At 40.6% G+C, this 23836-nt stretch overlaps 1 protein-coding gene and 1 non-coding gene across 7 annotated transcripts in view; one reads left to right on the top strand and one right to left on the bottom strand.

Moving 5' to 3' along the window:
• LOC100623157 (uncharacterized) overlaps positions 1-23836 on the top strand; it is a 247612-nt gene that overhangs the window by 12747 nt on the left and 211029 nt on the right. The gene's annotated exons all lie outside the window — the stretch shown is intronic.
• Positions 16757-16862, bottom strand: LOC146402328 (U6 spliceosomal RNA). The gene has a single exon (XR_014808690.1). It is a non-coding gene; the product is annotated as a U6 spliceosomal RNA (small nuclear RNA).

The raw sequence follows: 23836 nt of genomic DNA, 5'->3' as shown, positions 1-23836 counted from the left end.
TTCAAAGTGAAGAAATTTTTATGGTTGAAGTTCAGCGACTTTGGTAGGAAATTGGGCTTTTTGTATCCAATTTCTTGTTATGTGCTGTGGACAAAATGTTGTTGCTTGCCATTCTGGTAAACAACGAATGTTGCCCACCACCAGCCAGTGCAGCGGCTTTGATGGTATATCTGGAGGGAGATTCAGGATGGAGAAAAAAACAGGATACTGACCCTAAATAGTTAAGATGCATATTAAAGGAATAATTCAGTGAACCCAGACCTTTGCATCCTCCCAAACAGAAAAGCACTAAAATCATTAACTTCAGATGTCTGGTTTTTTGTGATTAGCAGTAACCTTTTGATGTTCTGACTACATTTTTTTTTCTTCCAGCAAAAACTATATCTTGGCTCCTCCCTTAACTCTTTGGGGCAGTCCTTCAGAGCTACCTGAGAGGCTGATTCCTGGGCTATAGTCCCTGAATAAAAGCTAATTCCCAACTTTTAGGTTGTGCGTTTTTTGTTTGTTTCTTTGTTTGTTTCAGTTGACAGTGATAATGACCTTTCAATATCCAGACCTTTTTTTTTTCCCTCTAATTAGGGAAATTATCTGGCCTTTCATCTTGGAAAATTTTGGTTCCATTTGTTTGGTTTTTCGCTGCAGGGACACCAGCCATCCTAATACAGGTCCATGGTCACCTGCCCTGCATAGCCATAAATTTCCCTCTAATTGTTTTAATTTTGTTTTGACTTTTGAATCATTGTGCACTGCCATTGCTGTAAACCCCTTTTCTCCATGTGTCTTTCATTGGCTCATCAGCTGTGGTGGAATCTGTTTCTTGCCATTTCTAACACATTGTTCTGTAATGTTTTGGTCTTCAGTTTCATTGTTTGCCCTCTCCCTTTTGGTCCCATTTTGTTGTTTTCCATCTTGTCCTTAAGCTTTATTGAATTCATGTTCTTTTCCACTTGCTGTCCTGAGAAGCCTTTTTGGGAAAGCGTAGCTCTGTTCTTTGAGCTGATTTTCTTTGGGGTTAGTTTTGTGTGCTGAGTTCCTGGGAGGTGTTTGCCCAGTGCACGCTGTGTCCTTTGGCCCTGCTGTTGCTTGGGCAGCTCTGCCTGTGTGTAGGCCCGCCTCTCTGCTCAGTGAGGTGACTCAGGGGGGTGATTTCTTGACAGTCTTTCTACAGTATCTGGGAAATTTGTTTTCTGTTAGCAGTCCCAGAGGGAGGGCTGGGTATTTCCTGTGCTGTCCATTTTCGTGTGCCCTGAAATGGTGGCAGATGAGGGTTAGCATAGAGATTTGCCTTGGAGGCATTGCTTACTTGAGGGCTTGACCTATAAACAAGGCCAGCCGCATAATTTCTGGGGCCCAGTGCAGAATGAAGATGTGGGGTCTTAGTTCAAGGAGTAGGAAAAGTGTGCCACTGAAGGTACCAAAACAAAGTCTTTTCCTTTAAAAATTTTTTTTATTACTTATCAAATCTAATGGGATAATAGTGGTACATGAGTAACAACACACATTTACAGATTTTAAAAACTAATGTTTTTGGTGGCATAGTTCTTGATAATTTAAAATTTTGGGGCGTTCCCTGATGGTCTGGTAGTTAGGATTTGGCCCAGGTTCAAGCTCTGATCTGGGAACTGAGATCCCACATCAAGCTGCTGCATGCTGTGGGGGAGAAAAATTTGAAACAGATTTTTCTATTGGTACATGGTTAAAAGTGTTAACAGCATTTTATAGGCTGTGACAACCAGAACTGGGTGCATAATTTCTAAGGCCCAGTGCAAAATGAAGATACAGGGATTTGTATTCAAAAAAAGCATGATAACAATTTTTCCTTTTTGTAGCCTCTCTTTTGAGTCGTCATGGAGTTTTTTGTTAGAGATTTAATATCATATTAGTAAAGAAAAATTAAAAACTGAAATTATTAGCAGGAATTTTACTATTCATCTTTATAGTATAGTAATCATGTAATGTTAGTTTAAAATACAAATGTATGAGCATTTAATGTGGAATCATCAAAATTAATTTCGTAGCTTGTGCATGCATGTGTATTTTGTTCTTATAATAGTGGAACGGCTGCACAAAACTAACTGAACTGTTTCACTTATTTACATGTGCACACTCTAAACTTTCAGGTTACTGATGAGTAAAAAACAAAAGGAAAAGGAACTTTGGGTTGTCTTATTTTTCTCTTTCTCATATGTCATCATTTTGAGCAGAAGTGGTTGTCTCATATAGGACAATTACCCAAATAAGAAAGGTACAATATATTCCTTTTAATTTTTTTGTCTTTTTTTTAGGGCCACACCCAAGGCATATGGAAGTTCCCGGGCTAGGAGTCAAATTGGAGCTACAGCTGCTGGCCTACGCCACAGCCATAGCAATGCAGGATCTGAGTTGCATCTGTGACCTAGACTGCAGCTCACGGCAATGCTGGATCCCTGACCCACTGAGCGAGGCTATTAGTCAGGTTTGTTTCTGCTGTGCCACAATGGGAACTCCCAATATGTTCCTTTTTAAATATTAAAAAATTTTAATTAATTTATTTAATTGAAGTATAGTTGATTTACAATGTTGTGTTAGTTTCGAGCATATAGCAGTGATTCAGTTATACATATATACATATATATGTTCTTTTTCAGAATATTTTCTCTTAATAGGTTATTACAAAATTTTGAGTATAGTTCCCTGTGCTATATAGTAGATCCTTGTTGGTTATTTTATTTTGGCTGTGCCCATGGCATGTGGAAGTTCTTGGGCCAGGGATTGAACCCATGCCACAGTAGTGACCCAAGCTGCTACACCAACAATGCTGGTTCTTTAACCTTCTGGGTCATAGGAAAACTACGGTTATCTATTTTATGTGTAGTAGTGTGTATAAATTAATCCTGACCTCCTACTTCATCTCTCCCCAACCCCCCTTTCCCCTTTAGTAACCATAAGTTTCTTTCCTATGTCTATGAGTCTCTCTCTTTCGCTCCCCCTGCCCCCCCATATATATGTATATTCTCAACAAAACACTAGGACACTGAATGTAGCAATGTGAGGTGGGAGGAGATGCACATCCTGAACAAGTGAAATTATTCTGGGTATGAAAGCCTGTTTCAACATTTGAAAATTAACATAATCTACCATACCAACAAGCTAAAGAAAAAAAAAATCATATGTTCATATCTCTTGACACAAAAAGCATCTGACAAAATCATGATAAAAACTTTCCGTAAACTAGGAATAGAGAAGAACATCCTCAATGAAAGAAAGAACATGCACAAAACTCTACAGCTACCATATACTTAATGGTGAAAGCCTGAATGCTTTCTTTCTAAGATCAAAAACAAAGCAAAGCAAAGGAGTTCCCATTGTGGCACAGCAGAAACAAATCTGACTTGGAACCATGAGGTTGTGGGTTTGATCCTTGACCTCGCTCAGATCTGTTGTGGCTGTGGCTGTGGCTCCGATTTGACCCCTAGTCTGGGAAACTTCATATGCTGCGGATGTGGCCCTAAAATGCAAAAAAAAAAAAAAAAAAAAAAAAGAAAGGAAAGGATATCCATTTTTACCCCTCTTTTTCAACACAATACTGGAAGTTCTAACCACTAAAATAAAGCAAGAAAAAAATACTAGACACACAGATTGGAAAAGAACAATTAAAACTGTCTTTGTTTGCAGATGATGTGATTATCCACATAGCCAATCTCAAGGAATTTACTGAAACAAAACATTATAGAACTAATAAATAAGTTCAGCAATATCACAGGATGCAAGATCAATACACAAACATCAATTGCATTTCCATATACTAACAGTGTGGAAACCAAATTTAAAAGCATAATACTGGAGTTCCCATTGTGGCGCAGTGGAAATGGATCCGACTAGGGACCATGAGGTTGTGGGTTCGATCCCTGGCCTTGCTCAGTGGGTTAAGGATCTGGCATTGCTGTGAGCTGTGGTGTAGGTCAAAGACATGACTCAGATGTGGCATTGCTGTGGCTCTGGCGTAGGCCGGCAGCAACAGCTCCGATTGGACCCCTATCCTGGGAACCTCCATTTGCCGAAGATGGGGTCCTAAAAAGCAAAAAATAAATAAATAAATAAATAAATAAATAAATAAAAAGAACAATATGGAATTCCCTGGTGGCACAGTGGATTAAGGATCTGGCATTATTACAACTGTGGCTTGGGTTGCTGCTGTGATGTGGGTTTGATCCCTGACTGGGAACTTCTACATGCTTTAGGCTCTGCCAAAACAACAACAACAACAACAACAAAACAAACAAAAACCAAAAAACAAACAGAAAAAGCATAATAAGGAATCACTTTAACCTGATATTAAGGCCTACTATATAGCTACAATAATTAAACAGTGTAGTATTGGAGGAGGGCTGGACACATAGATCATTGGAACAAAATAGATAACCCAGAAATAGACCTACACAAATATACCCAAGCTGTTATTATTTTTTTTCTTTTTTAGCCACTCCCATGGCATATGGAAGCTCCCAGGTCAGGGATCGAATCTGAGCCACAGCTGTGACCTACACCACAGCTGCAGCAATGCCAGATCCTTAACCTACTATCCTGGGCTGGGGATTGAACTGGCGTCTCCACAGAGACAAGCAGGATCATTAACCTACTGGGCCACAGTGGGAACTCTTACCCAACTTATTTTTTTTACGAAAGTGCAAAAGCAATTCAATGGAGGAAGCATAGCTTTGCAACAGTGTTGGAGCAGTTGGACATCCATAGGCAAAAAATGAATCTTGACCTATAACTCAAAATGTAAAATACAAAACTAGAAATCTTTTAGGGAAAAAACCAAAGGTGCAAATCTTCAGGATATAGAACTATGCAGAGTTCTTAGATGTGATATCAAATGCATGATCCATGGAAGGAAAAATTGATAAACTGGACTTCATCAGAATTAAAAACATTTGCTCTCCTAAAGCCCATTTGAAGAGGATGAGAAGACAAATTACAGACTGGGAGAAAAAATTTGCAAACTACACATCCAACAAAGAACTAGTGTTTATGATATATAAAGAACCCTTTAGGAGTTCCCTTGTGGTGCAGTGGGTTAAGTGTTGTCACTGTAGCGGCTGGGGTCACTGCTGTGGCACAGGTTGAATCCCTGGCCTGGGAATTTCCACATGCCATGGGTGTGGCCAAAAAAGAACCCTCTAAACTTAAAAATAGGTCTCAATTATTTTTTATAATTGCATAAAATCTATAATTATCTCAAAATAAAAAGATAATTAAAAAACCCCAACATCTTCAGAACATCCTATTTTCTGACCCTCCAGATTATCATTCTTATTGAACTTTTCCTGTGGGACATTGGTCATGATTTTACAATTATTCGAATGGTTATTGTATAATATCTGTCTCCTGTTAGGCTGCCAGCTCTATCCTGCTATATCTCCAGTGCTGAAACAATGCTCAATAAATATTTTTTGAATGCATAAGAGCGAGGGCCTTGCAGAATTATTGAAGGGTTTGAAATTGCTTTGTATTTGGCAAATACTTTATTTCTTTTTTGTCTTTTTGCCATTTCTTGTGCTGCTCCTGCGGCACATGGAGGTTCCCAGGCTAGAGGTCGAATTGGAGCTGTTGCCGCCAGCCTACGCCAGAGCCACAGCAACGCGGGATCTGAGCCGCATCTGAGACCTACACCACAGCTCATGACAATGCCAGATCCTTGACCCACTGAGTGAGGCCAGGGATCGAACCTGCAACCTCATGGTTTCTAGAAGGATTGGTTAACCACTGAGCCACGAAGGGAACTCCTGTATTTGGCAAATACTTTAAATCCATGCCTCGCCCACTGTCTTTTTTTTGGAAAAATGAATACCTTATCCTCTTCCCAGAATACCCCTCATCCTTTGATCCTCTTGGCTGAGCCTTGCATCATCAGCAGCCTCTGTACAACATATGCCGCTTCTCCAGATTTTCCACGTTGGACAGCTGCCGAGAATGTCTGCCCCCTTGGCCTCCTCAGGGCTGAGTTTACCCAGTAATTAGTCTCATTACTCAGTGTTGGAATTTTAGACAGACAGCACGATGCTGTTATTATTCAGTGAAAAACAACATCTAAATTGATCCAGCGCTCAGTGAAAATGACATTTCTAGGTCTGTTTATAACAGCCTATTCAAACATTTTGACTTATTACTAAAGACAATTCAAGTGCCTTCAATGACAAGTTATTTTCAGAAAATATATTGAGGGGAATCTCTGTGATGGGTAAGACCTTGTAACAAAGTGACTTATTTGACATGAAAAGTTAGTTTTAGAATTCTGTTTGAATTCTGAGCAGTGTTTGACCGAGAAAGAAGGGATGGATGGTCTGGGAAGTTATAGCAGGGCAGCATTCCTGTTTGTTGCTTTGAACCAGTCTGGTTGTCAAAGAAGTCAGCAGGATTTTCTTAGGCAGTCTGATTTAGCACAGTATTATTGAAGCATATATAGTTATTCAAGACAGCGGAGAAATCCTGCTTTATGACTACAGAAATAGTATATTATCAATGCAGGAGACTTAGAAAATAGTAAAAACAAACAAAAACCACAACAGCAACAACCAAAAAGACACAGAGCCAAAAATGACAATGGCCAAAAAACAGCAACCCTCCCCCCCACCGCCAGGACACTGACATTGGTACGATACTACTCACTAAACTACAGGCTTTATCTGGATTTTACCAGGGTTTCCATTTAATGTTCTTTTGCTGTTCCGGGAGCCAGTCTAGTATTAAACAGTATGTTTAATCATCATGTCTCCTTAATCTCTTCCGTCTTTGTCAGTGCAGCAGCAGTCTGTCATGACCCTGACACTTCTGAAGAGTACTGACTAGTTATTTTGTAGACTCTTAACTTTATTTGAATTTGTTGGATGTTCCTACTTGATTGCAATGAAGTTATGTACTGTTGGCAAGAGTACCACAGAAATGGGCTTTTCTCATTGCTTCATATCCAAGGGTTCATGGTCTTGATAGGTCTTATTAATGGCTTTATTAATCTAGGTTATGATCACTAGGTTATGGTGGTGTCTTCTGGGCTTGGTCACTTCTGTTTGTATTAATAAATATCTTTGAATCTATGCAAATCTTGTTTCTATTTAAACATTTGCCAACTAGTTGTAGCATTCATTGGCTCATTTTGTCAGCAGTAAAAGGGGGAATGGAAGGACTCTTAAAAGTTTAATCAGTATCCTTCTGTTTCTCTCCCATGTTTGGTGAATATGTGTTTCCATAACATATGTATATTATATACATAATATATATGAATGTATATAATAAATTGAATATACATAGGACCAATGTGGGGAAAAGGGAACCCTCCTACACTGTTAGTAAGAATGTAAATTGGTGCCACTGTGGAGAACAGTATAGATTTTCCTTAAAAAACTAAAAATAGTTACCATATGATCTTGCAATCTCACTCCTGGGCATGTGTCCAGACAAAACTATAATTCAAAAAGATACATACACCCCAATATTCATAGCAGCATTATCTATACAGTAGCCAAGACACAGAAACAACCTAAATGTCCATCGACAGCTGAATGGATAAAGAAGATGTGGTGTGCATGCATATGTGTGTGTGTGTGTGTGTATGTGTGTGTGTACTTAGCCATAAAAAATAATGCAATAATGCCACCAGTAGGAACAAGTATGGGCATAGAGATTTTCTTGTTATGTGAAGTAAGCCAAACAGAGAAAGCGAAATGTCATAAAATATCACTGAACTTATTTACAAAACAGAAATAGACTCACAGAGATAGAAAACAAACTTATGGTTACCAAAGGAGAGAGCTGGGATGGGGGGAGATAAATTAGGAGTTTGGGATTAGGAGATACAAACAACTATATATAAAACATGTAAACATCAAGGACCTAGCACAGGGAATATAACATAGCATAGCACAGGGAACTGTACTCAATATCTTCTTCTTCTTTTTTTTTTTTTTTGGTGTTTCTAGGGCTGCACCGGTGGCATATGGAGGTTCCCAGGCTAGAGGTCCAATTGCAGCTGCAGCTGCCAGCCTACACCACAGCCATAGCAATGCGGGATCTGAGCCACATCTGCGACCTACACCACAGCTCCTGGCAACAGCAGATCCTTAACCTCCTGAGCGAGGTCAGGGATCAAAGCTGTGACCTCATGGTTGCTAGTCAGATTCATTTCCCCTGAGCCACAACGGGAACTCCCTCAATATTTTATAATAACCTGTTATGGAGAAGAATCTGAAAAATAGTATATATATGTATATACATAGCTGAATCACTTTACTGTACACTTGAAACTAACACATTATAAACTAGCTATAATAAAAATAAATAGGATATATTGTTATATATAATAATGCTATTTTGCAACTAGCTGTTAACAATGGATCATGAACCTTTTTCCTTATCACTAAATATTTTTTAGAACATGAGTGCTATAGCTAGTTAGTAGCATTTTATTTTATGATTCCATTATTTTTCTAGCCAGTTTTCAATTTTGGGGTGATTGGTTAAATTATTTTCTATTAAATATAGAGCACAGTGAATATCTCTATACACACATCTTTGCACACATCTCTGTATTTCCTAAGGATAATTTTTTTGAAGTCAGATAGCTGGCTCAAAAGGTGTGCAAATTTTTAAAACATTTGATACACACTGTAAACTTCCTCTCTCTGATCAAAAATGCAGATGCATGGCAGACTCTCCCTCTCATTCTACTTTCATTGATGTTTTATGTCAGGATTTTCAGTGTTCTTGCTCATAGTGTAATCATTTAAGAATAATTATATTCCCCACAAAGCCAGCTCTCCATTTTCAGAACCAACGACTGTGGGTGGAGACACAGGACACTGCAGACACCAGCCTATGGAGTGTTGTGGGTGAGTTGGGGGTGCTCAGCAGTTAGTATTAGGAGTCTTCCTGAGTAAGCCTGAGCTCACAGTCAGTGGGCTGCCCACTGAGAGAGGCTGCTCAGGTGGCCCTCAGTGTTCAGACCCCAGCATCACCTCTGGGAGGCTTATTAAAATGTAGGTTTCTGGGTTCAAATTCAGCTCTTTTATTTTTATTTATTTATTTACTTGTTTTAGGGTCACACTCGCGGCATATGGAAGTTCCCAGGCTAGGGGTCGAATCAGAGCTGCAGCTGCTGGCCTACACCGCAGCCACAGCAACACAGGATCTGAGTCGTGTCTGCATCCTACACTGCAGCTTTCGGCAACGCCAGAGCCTTTAACCCACTGAGTGAAGCCAGGGATCAAACCCGCATCCTCATGGATCCTAGTCGGATTCATTACCGCTGAGCCATGATAGCTGCCCCGTCAAATTCATATTTGAAGATCAGAATCCTTGGAGGAGAGTCCCAGGCATCTATATTTTAAAAAGTCTCATCTGTGTTTTAAAAAGGTGGTCCTTGGGGCGATACTTTGAGAAACACCACTTTCAGCTGTAAGCAATCTTGAGATTATTCTTTGGAGACTAGGAAAAATGAAGTGGACATGTGAATTTATGCCTTAATTTTCAACATGTGCTAGGGCAGATTTTCTCTAGGCTTCCTCTCATACGTATCCATGGTTAGTCCTCTTTTTAAATATAATTTATTCATTCCCTTCTTTTATTCTTTTTTTTTTTTTTCCTTTTTTGACCACCCTGCGGCCTATGGAGTTACCTGGCTGGATCCTTTAACCCTCATGCCCTCTGGGGATTGAACCTGCATTCTGGCACTGCAGAGAGGTAGAGGATCCCGTTGTGCCACAGCAGGAATTCTTCTTTTTCTTCTTCTTCTTTGTCTAGGCTCTTTTGAGAAAGTGTGCTTTTCTCAAATAGGAACATTTCCTTTGTCTCAAAGGAATAATCACTCAGTCCCACTATTTTATTTCTCCTTCAGCCCTTCTTGCTTTGATGCCCATACTTCTTACATGTGATTCCATGGGATGCTCACAGCAGCCCTTCAGGGTAAGGGGAGCTGGTATGAGTAGCCATTGCATTTGCAAAAATTAGGAAACCGGCTTAGACAGATGCATAGTAACAATAATTACATGCACTGAGTCTCTGTTGTGTCCCAACACCCCTGCAGAGTGGAAATTAGATCTTTTTTTTTTTTTTTTTTTCTGGCAGTGTCTGGGCCAGGGATTGAACCTTTGCCACAACAGTGACACTGTGGGATCCTTAACTCCCTAAGCCACCAGGAAGTTAGATTAGAGTGGAAATTAATATCCTTAGGTCCCCAAAAGGTCATGAGACTGACCTGAGTTGGTTGGAAACAGCTGAAGTTCATATCATAGTCTGGTCCAGACCAGATTCTCATTGTAGCTTATCAAGCCCACTGCTCTTTGATGGCAGAATTGGGGTGAGAACTCTGGAGTGCTGGCTCCTGGTCCAGTAGAGTTGCCCCTGAACCATGACACCTTCAGGTATATTTAACACAATCCTAGGGTGTGGGTATGTGTGGTGGAAGTGGGGGTCGGGATCATCGGAGTTCTGGGTTCTTGGTTTTGTGTGGTCTCTGTCTGCTGGTATATGATCATACAATCTTTGTGTGTGTGTGGGGTGGGAAGGAGGGAGCAGGATACATGTTTTTGGCTTTTAGAATGCCTTGGTCCCCAACTGCAACACCAACAGTTCAGAAAAAGATCTACTCAGGAGCATCACATTTTTGGAAGCCTTTGTGCATCATACATGAGTGGGCTGTAGAGACTGGGCTGGTGTGGAGGAAATGAATCTTCACAATGCATTACTGCTCCTGAATTTCCAGGCTGTTGTAGTTTTTTGGGGCGTGAACATGAGGCATTTTAAGGTATGATGTCTAAAAACGTACTTGATATTAAATCATAGTTCTGCTCTTGGAGTTTCTGTCGTGGCACAGCAGAAATGAATCTGACCATGAAGATACCATGAAGGTACCATGAAGGTGTGAGTTCGATCCCTGGCCTCGCTCACTGTGGGTTAAGAATCCGGTGTTGCCATGAGCTGTGGTGTAGGTCGAAGACGCAGCTCGGATCCTGTGTTGCTGTGGCTGTGGTGTAGGCCGGTGGTTGTAGCTGCGACTGGACCCCTAGCCTGGGAACCTCCATATGCTGCGGGTGTGGTTCACCCCCTAAAAAAGGCAAAAAAACCAAAACAAAACATAGTTCTTCTCTTCACATACTTTATGGAGAACATGGGACATGATTTCATTTATACAGATTATTAGGCTCAATTCCTTAAAACAGACTAGCTTCTCCTTCTCCTACTTCTTTTTCTTCCCCTTCTCCTTCTTCTTCCTCCTCCTCCACCCCTTCCCCCTCTACTTCCTTCTCCTCTTCCTGTTCTTCTTTTTCTCGGGGGGGGGGGGGTGCTACACCCATGACATGTGGAAGTTCCTGGGCCAGGGATCAAATCCGTGCCAGAGCAGTGACAATGCCAAGTCTTTAACTGCTAGACCACCAGGGAACTCTGAGCCTAGCTTCGTAAATTAATGGATTTGATATGTGCAAGGGTAATTTTAGAGTAAGAACTTCCTAAATTATGAGGTTTGAGAGAGTGGGGAGTGTGTTGTAATTACTCTGTGTACAGCATATTCATCAGTTCTGCTATCTCATAGTGAAGATTATGTACCTACATTAAGTATAATGTATACACACATAAGAACCCTCTTGAGTAGATAGGGTACTGAGAGCAGCAGGTCCTTAAAATATCTCCATTTCTCTGCATACAAAGTTAAGGAAAGAAAGCAATTGACTTCCAGATGACTTTTTAGTTTCCTTTTAGGGCTGCACCTGTGGCATATGGGCATTCCTGGGCTAGGGGTCAAATCAGCGCAGCTGCCAGCCTACGCCACAGCCACAGCAACGCTGGATCCTTAACCTACTGAGCGAGGCCAGGGGTCAAACTCCCATCCTCACAGACACTATATCAGCTTCTCATCCCACTGAGCCACAGTGGGAACTCTTCTCCTATGACTTTTTTTTTTTTTTTTTTTTGTCTTTTTGCCTATTCTAAGGCCACTCACCACAGCTCATGGCAATGCCAGATCCTTAACCCACTGAGCAAGGCCAGGGATCGAACCCACAACCTCATGGTTCCTAGTCAGATTCGTTAACTACTGAGCCACGACGGGAACTCCTCCTAGATGACTTTTTAACAACTTCTTCCTTTTCCTGAAACTTCATATACCTTCTCTCTCATTCTCACTTTGAACAATCAAGGAAAACCTGCGAAACTACCTGTCATCACATCTGTAGAATGACTGAATCCCTCTGTGTTTCTTTGCCTTCCCTCCTGTTACTTTGGGTACCCCCTTCCTATGCCTTTTCGAGCACTTTGCTCCAGGACTTTTCCCCTTTTCTGTATCATCCTGTTTTCCCTATCGACTGGATCATTCTCATCAGCATATACAATTTGCTATAAAATCACCCATTCTAAGGTTGAAAAAAGCTTCTTTATTCTCTTTCCTTCCCTGATGATTTATTCCTCTCCTCCCTTTATAGTAAAACTCCTTGAGAAAGCTGTCATATTCCTTTTTGAACAGAGGCCAAATCAGGTCACTCCTGTGTTCAAAACCCACCGATGATTTCCTATCTTTGAGTAAAGCCGAAGTCTTCACAATGGTCTGCAGGAACCTGCATGATCTGGCTCCCTCCTGTCTCTCGACTCTCATCCTGTCTCCCTTTTTCTTACCTCAGAACTAGTAATGGGCTTAATAAAATGAACATGGTCCTACTACCCCTTGCCATGAGGGCTGAGGATCTCTAGCCAGATTGGTAGTGGCTTGCTTAATCACTGTTCATCTCTGTGAGTGCCAGCATTGCATGGCAAGAACTTGGGAAACCCTAGGGTCCCACAACTCCCCAGTTAAGACATCTATCCGGAGAAAATCATAATTCTAAAAGATACATGCTGGAGTTCCCACTGCAGCTTAGCAGTAACAAACCCAACTAGTATTCATGAGGATGTGGATTCAATTCCTGGCCTTGCTCAGTGGGTTAAGTATCTGGCATTGCCATGAGCTGTGGTGTAGGTTGCAGATGCGGTTTGAATCCCCGAATTGCTGTGGCTGTGTCTGTGGCTGGCAGCTGCAGCTCTGATTTGACCCCTATCATGGGAACCTCCATATGCTGTGGGTATGACCCTAAGAAGACAAAAAAAAAAAAAAAAAAAAGATACATGCACCCAATGTTCATTGTGGCACTATTTACAATAGCCAAGACATGGAAGCAACTTAAATGCCATAAGCAAAAGATTAGATTAAAAAGATGTGGTATATATATATGTGTGTGTTTGTGTGTCTGTGTATATATATGTGTATATATATATATATATATACACACAATGGAATATTACTCAGCCATAAAAAAGAATGAAATGATGTCATTTGCTGCAACATGGATGAACCTAGAGACTATCATAGTAAGTGCAATTAGTCAGTGAAAGACAAACATCATATGATAGCACCTATATGTGGAATCTAAAAAAAGGATACAAATGAACTTAATTGCAGAACAGAAACAGACTCACAGACTTTGAAAAACTTATGGTTACTAGAGAGAACAGGTGATGGTGGAGGGAGGGATGGACGGGGGGTTTGGTTCTGGCATATTCACACTAACGTATGTGGAATGATTGGCCAGTGGGGACCTGCTACATAGCACACAGAACCTACCCAATATTTTGTGATAATCAATGTGGGAAAAGAATCTGAAAGAGAATGGATATGTGTATATGTATGACTGGATCACTTTGTTTGCAACCTTGTAAATCAACTATAGTTCAATAAAGTTTTAAAAAATTAAGAAAATACCCAATAAAGAAGCTTGATTTACTCTTTCCTACTTGCCCTCTTTGGAATAATCGATTTCTTAATTATTTTTCTCCTCTATTATCTTTATAAACATTCTTGTAGTAATCTTTTTATGGTTACTCTAGAAAGTACTGTATGCATCCTTACTTATTATAGTTATAGGTTTCTTTAAAATAATGCTCTTAGCACCTTCTCAATAAGAAATACAAGAAACTTACCTCAATATTTAATACCCTCTTGCCTTTTTTTTTGCTATTGTTGTTATGTTTTTACTTATGTATTTATTACACGTTTTATAAAACATTATCTTTATTGTTTTTAAAATAAATGTTCCTTTGTATCCATCCCATTTTTATTCTGTCTCGTATCCTTCATTCTTTCCTGCAGTGTTGCTTCCATCTGAGGTCATTTTATTTAAGCCTGAGAGACCCTGCTTCTTTCAGTTCTGTTTTTTTTTTTTTTTTTTTTTTTTTTTTTGTCTTTTTAGGGCCGCACCTGAGGCATATGGAGGTTCCCAGGCTAGAGATAGAATCAGAACTGTAGCTTCCAGCCTACACCACAGCCACAGCACCACCAGATCTGAGCTGAGTCTGCAACCTATACCACAGCTACAGCAATGCTGGATACTTAACCCACCGGGAGAAGCCAGGGATCAAACCTGTGACCTCATGGATGCTCGTCAGATTCATTTCCGCTGAGCCACAACAGGAAATCCTCGGTTCTGTTTTTGAAGGATCTCTTTACTGGATGAACAATATGCCCCCCACCCCACCACTTTAAAGATGTTATCTATTGTCTCTGACTTCCTCAGTTTCTGTTGAAAACAAAGCGTCATCCCAAGGACTTCTGTATATGGCTCATTAGCCTGACCTGTGTCAGGTGGTCACCCCTGACTTCAAGGCTGGGAATCCTAGTATGTCCATACATCCCACCTTTACTATAGAGCTAGGTAAGGGAGAAGGGAGTTGGACAAATTGTTGCTGAAGTAAATGACAATATGTGGGTCTTGTACTGGGTGGCAACAGAAGGAATGTAGTCAAGAGACATTGTCTCGAAATAATCCATAATATATGGTGGCTGTTTTGCTATGGAAGGAAAATTACAGGATAACTCTAAGGTGTGTGGACCGAGTAACTAAGAGGGTAATGATAAGATTCACAGAAATATGAGTATCTAGAATACTGACTTCTTTTGTGAAAGAGATGAGTTTGGTTAAAACCTAATGAGTTTGTGAGATTGGAAGCTACTGATTTTTTTTTAATGTTTATATCGTATCCAGCCTTCTTAACTAGTTCTCATGGTCAGTTTTTCAGTAATCAACATGGGTGTTTTTTAGGTAAGACAGTCATAGTATCTGCAAATAATGATAGTTTTTCACTTTCATTTCAAAACTTTTATTTAAAAAATTTGAAAGGCATTGCTTTTTCTTTTATAGTATTTTGCTAAGAAGTCATTTTGATCCTTAATCTTTTAATGTGATATTTTTGCCTCTCTGTAACCTATTATGATTTTCTCTTTTTTCCTGTTCCTTTTTAAATTTATTTAAAAAATTAAAGTATAGTTGATTTACAGTGATCTTCTCTTTATCTCTGGAGTTCTAAAACTTCATGATAGTGTGAGTTTTTTAAAAAAATTTTTTTTATTGAGATAAGTACTAAGATTGGTCATGGGTCATTTCAATTGAGAGATTTGTGTTCCCTGAATTAATAATTTCCTTTCTCAGCTTTCTCTGATTTCACTTTCTGGAACTTTTCTCATATGAATGTTAAACCTCATGAACTGATTTTCAACTTTTCTCTGATTCTCAATGTCTGTCATCTGTCTGTCTTCCTGTCTGTCTGTCTCTCTTCCCTTCTGGAAAGTTTTCTTAATTTATCTTTAAAAAAAATCTTGGAGTTCCTGTCGTGGCGCAGTGGTTAACGAATCTGACTAGGAACTATGATGTTGCAGGTTCGATCCCTGGCCTTGCTCAGTGGGTTAAGGATCCGGCGTTGCCGTGAGCTGTGGTGTAGGTTGCAGACACGGCTGGGATCCCACGTTGCTGTGGCTCTGGCATAGGCCTGCAGCTGCAGCTCCGATTAGACCCCTAGCCTCGGAACCTCCATATGCCGGAGCAGCCCTAGAAAAGGCAAAAAGACAAAACAAACAAACAAAAAAACAAATAAAAAAAATTTCTTCTAGGAGTTCCTGTTGTGGCTCAGTGATTAACAAACCCAACTAGGATCCATGAGGATGCGGGTTCCATCCCTGGCTTCAATCAGTGGATTAAGGATCCGACGTTGCCATGAGCTGTGGTGTAGGTCACAGACACAGCTTGGATCCTGTGTTGCTGTGGCTGTGGTGTAGCCTGGGAGCTCTGAATCGACTCCTAGCCTGAGAACTTCCATGTGCCACGCATGTGGCCCCAAAGAGCAAAAACTAAACAAAACAAAACTCTTCTACTGAGTCTTTGAATTGTCGATTTCCAGAAGCCTTTCTTATTTTTTGCCTTTCTCTTTAATTTCTATCTTGTTTCACAGATTAAATATGTCCTCTCTGAGGACATTAGTTATAATACAAAGTTTTTTCTACTTCATGAATTATCGCTCTCTCTTTTTTTTTTTTTTTCCTGGGTTGCTTCCTTTCCTGGGTTTCATTTTTTACAATTTTCATTCAAAGTTAATAATTCCTCAAAGTTTGTTATAGAAAACAGCATCCTCTGCCAGTTTTCCCTTCTGTCTCATTTCTCTTCCCCTATCCCAAGCATATACTTTCAGTTTTGTTTTTTTGGGTTTTTTGGCTGCACCTGCAACATGTGGAAGTTCCCAGGCCAAGGACTGAACTTGCACTGCAGTTCTGACCTGCACCACAGTTGCGGCAATGCCAGATTCTTAACCCGTTGTGCCACAATGGAACTTCCAATTCCTAAAAAAAAAAAAAAAAAATACAGTGGGATGTTTTATTGAGATATGTTACATGAGCACAGATGAAGGGTATCTAAAGCAAGGAAAGCTTCAAAAAATGGAATGCTTCACAAATGTGCGTGTCATCCTTGTATACAGGTCAAGGTAATCTCTGTATGGTTCCAGTTTTAGTATATGTGCCCTGTCAAAGCGAGCACTCAACACTTTTAGTTGATATTTCTAAATACCACCCTTGGAGTTCCCATTGTGGTGCAGTGGCTAACGAATCCGACTAGGAACCATGAGGTTGTGGGTTTGATCCCTGGCCTTGCTCAGTGGGTTAACGATCCCACGTTGCTGTGGCTGTGGTGTAGGCTGGTGGCTACAGCTCCAATTAGACCCCTAGCCTGGGAACCTCCATAGAGGGGAAGCGTCCCTAGAAAAGACAAACAAACAAAAGCCATCCTTGCATCACTACTTGATTTTTCAGTTTTAGGCACTATCTTTTTTTGGTTGGAGAATGAGAACTCAACCCTCCTTCCAGTCTCTGCTGCCATAAACATCCTCTCGTCCTCCCTCCATACTTCCAGTGGTATAGGGTTGTTACGGAGTGGGTATGCTGTTACTATTTGCCATTGCAAATTGGGTTCTTTGTCCTTTCTTATTGATTTGTACCAGTTATTTATGTAGCTGGCTTATTAGTCTTTTGTTAGTTGTATGTGTTACAGAAAGCTCCTATTCTGAGCCTCTCTTTATTATATAGAACTTTAAATTCAATGTAATCACACTCAGCAGTCTTTTCCTTTATCATTTGTGCTTCCTCCTCTTCTTGTTAAAGAAATTTACCTTGAGGTCATGAAACTGTTTTCCTATATTTCCTCCTTAAAGTTCAAAACCATGTTTTTCGCATTTAGAACCTCAATTCACCTGAAAAATTAATTTTCCTTTTGATGTGAAGAAGAGATACCATTTTTTATTATTTTCCATTGGGTTATCAGTTGTCCCAATGCTACTTATTAAATAGTGTGGCTTTTCTCCACTTTTTTTTTTTTTTTGTCTTTTGTCTTTTTAGGACCTCATCTGTGGCATATGGAGGTTCCCAGGCTAGGGGTCTAATCAGAGCTGTAGCTGCTGGCCTACACCACAGCCACAGCAACACTGGATCTGAGCTGCATCTGCGACCTACACCACAGCTCACAGCAATGCCGAATCCTTAACCCACTGAGCAAGGCCAGGGATGGAACCCGAAACCTCATGGTTCCTAGTCAGATTCATTAACCACTGAGCCACAACGGGAACTCCCTGAGGATTTCATACTTTGGAATGTCATCTTTCCCTTAAATTCCTATCCTTGGTCCTAAGGACCATTATCTTGCTGAACTTGAATGCAGGCCTCATTTTATTTTTCACTTAATGAGCTGAGGTATACTTGTGCTTTTATTTATGTTTTTATAGTTAAGTAAGCCTGTTTCATTGAATGATGTTCTGATAGCTTTCTTTCTTTTTTTTTTTTTTTTTGTCTTTTGTCTTTTGTCTTTTTTTTGTTGTTGTTGTTGTTGTCTTTTTCTTTTTTTGCTTTTTATGGCTGTACCCCCACACATATGGAGGTTCCCAGTTAGGGGTCTAATCAGAGCTACAGCTGCTGGCCTGTGCCACAACCACAGCTACAGCAACGCCAGATCCAAACCACATCTGCAGCCTATACCACAGCTCATGGCAGCGCTGGATCCTTAGCCCACTGAGCAAGGCCAGAGATCGAACCTGCAACCTCACGGTTCCTAGTTGGATTCGTTTCTGCTGCGCCACGATGGAAACTCCGGGCTAGCTCTCTTGAGTGATCATTAACTTACAGTGATCTCCCATAGTTCCCTAGGTCTCCCTCTCTATCTATGGTCCCTACTGGGACTTCTACAACTACTTATATAATAGCCTACTCTATCCCTATCAGTGTTTCCTTGTTCTTTATTTCTTTTTTTTGTCTTTTTGCCATTTCTTGGGCCGCTCCCATGGCATATGGAGGTTCCCAGGCTAGGGGTCTATTTGGAGCTGTAGCCACCGGCCTACACCACAGCCACAGCAACGTGATATCCGAGCCACATCTGCAACCTACACCACAGCTCACGGCAACGCCGGATCGTTAACCCACTGAGCAAGGCCAGGGATTGAACCTGCAACCTCATGGTTCCTAGTCGGATTCGTTAACCACTGAGCCACACAGGAACTCCTTTATCTCTTTTTTAAACAGAAGAAGCTTATAAAGTTAGAATAATTAATTCTTTAACTGATAGAATATACCTTCGAAACTGTTTTGGACTTTTTTTTTCTTTTTCCTTTGTGGGTTTGATTTTAATGACTGATTAAATTTATGTAATAGTTGCAGGACTATATAAATTTTCTTAAAGTGTATTTTCCTGTGAAATTGCCTATTTTATGCAATTTGCAGATATATTGGTGTTCAACTGTAGATAACAGACTCTCTGATCTTTTTGAAGCTCTACTTTTTTCCTATTATTACTTGTGCCTGTTTGTGTTTTTGGTTAGTTGTCAGAGTTTTATCCATTTATTAGTACATGACTGACCTCAGTTAAAGCCTCTATATAAACGTTTAAGATTCCGATGGATGGGTACATATATCTATTCATCTTATGGCTGCCTAAGACATGCCTCATTTGTAAGTTCTCTTTGCTTATTCAACGTGCCATTTACCAATTGGGAGTGACCTGCCCCCCTTTACCCCCATCTCTCCTTGCCCTCCACGTACAAAGGCCAGTTTGCAAAAGAACACTTTTTGAGTCTTTTTTTCTTTTTCAGCTATGCCTGCCGCATATGGAAGTTCCTGGGCCAGGGATTGAATCTGAGCCACAGCTGTGACCTACACAGCAGCGGCATTGGAGGATCCTTAACCCACGTTACAATAGTGGGAACTTCTGCCTTTTTATTATTAATTTACAGTTTTTTCATTTATCTTCTGGGTATGAGCCCTTTGTCAGGTGTTATGTACTATGAATTTTTTCTTCCAGTCTGTGGTTTGCATTTTCTTTCTTTTAGTGGTGACTTAGGAATCGCAGAAGTTATTAATTTCAATGTTATCCGGTTTATCAATGTTTAGTGTTTTCTGTGTCCTTTAAAGAAATCTTTGCCTACCTGAGCTTGCCAAGATATTCTCCTAGAAGTATATAGTTGTAACTTAAAATTTGTCTCAGTTTATAAAGATATTCAAAAATGTTTTTATTTTGGAATTCCCGCTGTGATGCAACAGGATCAGTGGCATCTCTGGAGTACTGGGACCCAGGTTTGATACCTGGCCTGGCACAGTGGGTTAAGGATCTGGTGCTGCTAAAACTGTGGAGAAGGTTGTAGTCGTGGCTTGGCTCTAATCCCTGGTTCAGGAACTCCATATGCCATGGGGTTCCAAAAAAAACCAAGTTTTTGTTTCAACATCATTCTTTTTTTTTTTTTTTTGTCCTTTTAGGGCTGCACCTGTGGCATGTGCAAGTTTCCAGGCTAGGGGTTGAATTGGAGCTACAACTGATAGCCTATGCCACAGCACAGCAACGTGGGATCCAAGCCGCATTTGCAGTGTACACCACAGCTCACAGCAATGCCAGATTCTTAATCCACTGAGCAAGGCCAGGAATTGAACCCGAGTCCTCATGGATACTAGTTGGGTTTGTTACCCGCTGAGCCATAGTGGGAACTCCTCAACGTCATTCTTTAATGATATTTTCTCTGTATGTTAAATTCTGGGTTGGTAGGGTTTTTTTTCTTTTTTTCTTTTTTCCTTTCTTGTACCACTTTAAAGATATTCACTCTGTATCTTCTGATTTTTGTAGTTTCTGATGAGAAGTAAGTGGTGATTCGAATTACTGTTCTACTATTTCTCTGTCTGATTTCAAGATTCTCTCTTTATTATTGGTTTCACTAGTTTGACTGGATAAGTGTAGGGGCATCTTTTATTTTGTTTTGTTTCGTGTTTATCCCACTTGTGCTGAGCTTCTTGAATATGTGAACTTACCTCTTACACCAAATTTGGGAAAGTTTCATCTACTATTTCTTCAAATGTTTATTTGGACCTTTTCTCTTTGCCTCCAGTATTCCAATCACACATATGCTAAAGATTTAAAATGTTCCACAGGCCCTAAGGTCCCTCACACATGCCTCATAGAGTGTGTCTGGCAATTCTTCTGTCCGTCTCCGGTTTTCATCACACTTAGTAAAGGCCCAAGGAACAGAGTGGCCATAGGTACAGATTCTGTGTATGGTTGCTGTTAGGGCTGCTACACCATCATGCTAGCATTTGCTTAATCTTTAGAAATTCATTAAAAGTTCAGTGCTCTTCTTACCCATCTGTGGCACTTTCCTCAACCTCCCTCTGCTGTACCAAGGATGAAGGCGGCCATGCTTTTCTGCTCTGGATTTTATTTCATTAGGTTTCATTGCATCCTCAGCCTGGTGTACCTGAGAAGACCATGATTTTGTGGTTAACCACCTTTTTCTTATTAGGGTGGGAGCAGTGTTCTCTTGTAACTTTTTTTTTTTTTTTTTTTTTGGTCTTTTCTAGGGCCACTCCTGCGGCATATGGAGATTCCCAGGCTAGGGGTCTAATCGGAGTTGTAGTCACTGGCCTACGCCAGAGCCACAGCAACGAGGGATCCGAGCCACGTCTGCAATCTACACCACAGCTCACGGCAATGCCAGATCCTTAACCTACTGAGTGAGGCCAGGGATTGAACCCTCAACCTCATGGTTCCTAGTCAGATTTGTTAACCACTGAGCCACGACGGGAACTCCTCTTGTAACTTTTTCATCTTAAGTAGAAATAGGGAGTTCCCGTCGTGGCGCAGTGGTTAACGAATCCGACTAGGAACCATGAGGTTGCGGGTTCGGTCCCTGCCCTTGCTCAGCGGGTTAACGATCCGGCGTTGCCGTGAGCTGTGGTGTAGGTTGCAGACGCGGCTCGGATCCCGAGTTGCTGTGGCTCTAGGCGTAGGCCGGTGGCTACAGCTCCGATTCGACCCCTAGCCTGGGAACCTCCATATGCCGCGGGAGCGGCCCAAGAAATAGCAACAACAACAACAACAACAAAAAAAGACAAAAGACCAAAAAAAAAAAAAAAAAAAAAAAAAGTAGAAATAGAAGTATCCTACTGGTTTGGATATACTGTGTTTAAATTAATTTTTTTTCCCACTTGGAACACTTTCTAATTTCCATGATGATTTTTTTCTCTGATTTCAGTGTATTTCTGGTATCCTTAAATTTGCAAATACACAGGGATAAATTAGGAGTTTGGGATTAACATATACACACCTCTATATATAAAATAGATTATCAGTAAGGGCCAACTGTATAGCATAGGGAACTCTACTCAGTATTCTGTAATAACCTATATGGGAAAAGAATCTGAAAAAGGATGCTTCTATGTATATGTATAACTGAATCACTGCTGTACACCTGAAACTAACACACCAGTGTAAATTAACTATACTTCCATAAAACTTAAACATTAAAAAACAGCAATCCTGAAAAAATTTTTTATTATTTTTATTATTGATTCCTAACTTAATTACATTTGATGAGATTAAGCCAGGTATGCTTTGGAATGTTTAATGTTTATTACAATTTACTTTATATCTTTTTTTGGGGGGCTGTGCCTGTGGCATGTGCAAGTTCCCAGGCCAGCGACTGAACCCTCGCCACAATGGTCACCTGAGCTGCTGCAATGAAAACACCAGATCCTTAACTCATTGCACCACAAGGGAACTCTATGATTTACCTTATATCTTTGAATGGTCAGTTTCTGTAAATGTTGTGTGTGATGAAAAGAGTATGTATTCTTTAATTATTGGCTGGCTCATTAGATCAAGCCATTGTTCAAATGTTCTTTCTAAACTATTAATTTTTGTCCCCTGGATTATAAATTGCTGAGTGAGGTCTCTTAAAATCTACTGTGATTGTGGATTTGCCAGTTACCCCTTGTAATTCTTTAATTTTCGCCTTAGTTATTGTATGCCACATAATTAGGTATGTACAAGTTTAAAATTGCACCTTTTAATATTGTGTGGTGACCCACTTTAACCTCATAAAGTGTTTTTTGCCTTCAAGGTTATTCAACTTCAGTTTATACTTCTCATCTCATTCTGGTTTCCCTCTTTGTCTCTGGTATGTAGGAATTTCCTTTTTTTTTTTCTGTGGAACTTGATTATACACTAAACATTCCCCTCCAGTTTTGTCTAGCATGTTAGTGTGTGTGGGGGGGTGGGGGGTTGCAGTTGTTGTGTGGAGTTGTTTACTCTGTAGCCACCCTGCCCCCGTCCATCAGGGCCCCTCCAACCTCTCTCTTCATCATGACCTTTAAACTTCTCCCATCATAAACTGTTTTGTTTTTGTGTCCCAATTCCCATTCCCTGGCAATGGACCCTGATTGGCCTAGCTTAAACTTTTGCTCCAGATAATTACTTCTAAGTTACTTTTGTTCCAGATAATTGCTCCTTGGAACACATGCCCATCCCCAGTCCATCTGGGTCTGTGTGCTGGACTTTTTCCTGTACAGAGGGCTGTGGAAAGGCACACTGGCCAGTTTGGCCCTTCTGTCTGTGGGCTGTTAAGTGAACTGGTCCCCATTTGGTTGTCAGCCTCAGCTTCTGTAGCAAGGAGTGGCCTGTCCAGAATCAGCTGCCACCCTCTGGTGCAGCATGATGGCTCATGGAATTGCACAACCCCATCTGGAAGTCTGGGTGGGCCTTTTTTGAGGTTCCGAGGAAGGTTGGATATTCACATCTAGGTGGCGCTTGATCAGTGCGCTTGCCTCTCAAGCCTGCTCAGCATTCATTTTCAGGCCCCATCCCTCCAGTCATCTGCCCCAGAGTCCCTTTTATCAGAGATAAAAGGTCATGTTGGGAAAAATGGTTCTGAAATTGGCTGCTGGGCAAAGTCTTATAAAGCAGAGCTCGGAAAACAGGCTCTTAGGATTTTGTTTATGGAGGAGAAGTCTTGCCTATCTGGGACCAGTGAGGTCTTCAGTCTTGTTTCACAGCTAGTCTGATCTTGAGGGAAATTTCCAAGTGTGGGAAATTTTCCCCATTGAAGTAGGAGGATCTAGTATTTACTTTAACTCTAGGAACCTCTAGGAGCACATCTTGAGTATTCCTCTCCTTGGGTGAGGGATGTGGGAGAGTCACTAACCTCAAATCAC

Source organism: Sus scrofa, chromosome 6, assembly GCF_054392235.1.
Source record: "Sus scrofa isolate SSC_HxYL_T2T_F1_AM1 chromosome 6, Sscrofa_HxYL_maternal_Yorkshire_Landrace_v2.0, whole genome shotgun sequence".
Lineage (NCBI taxonomy): Eukaryota > Metazoa > Chordata > Mammalia > Artiodactyla > Suidae > Sus > Sus scrofa.
This window is presented reverse-complemented; position numbering and strand designations above follow the sequence as displayed.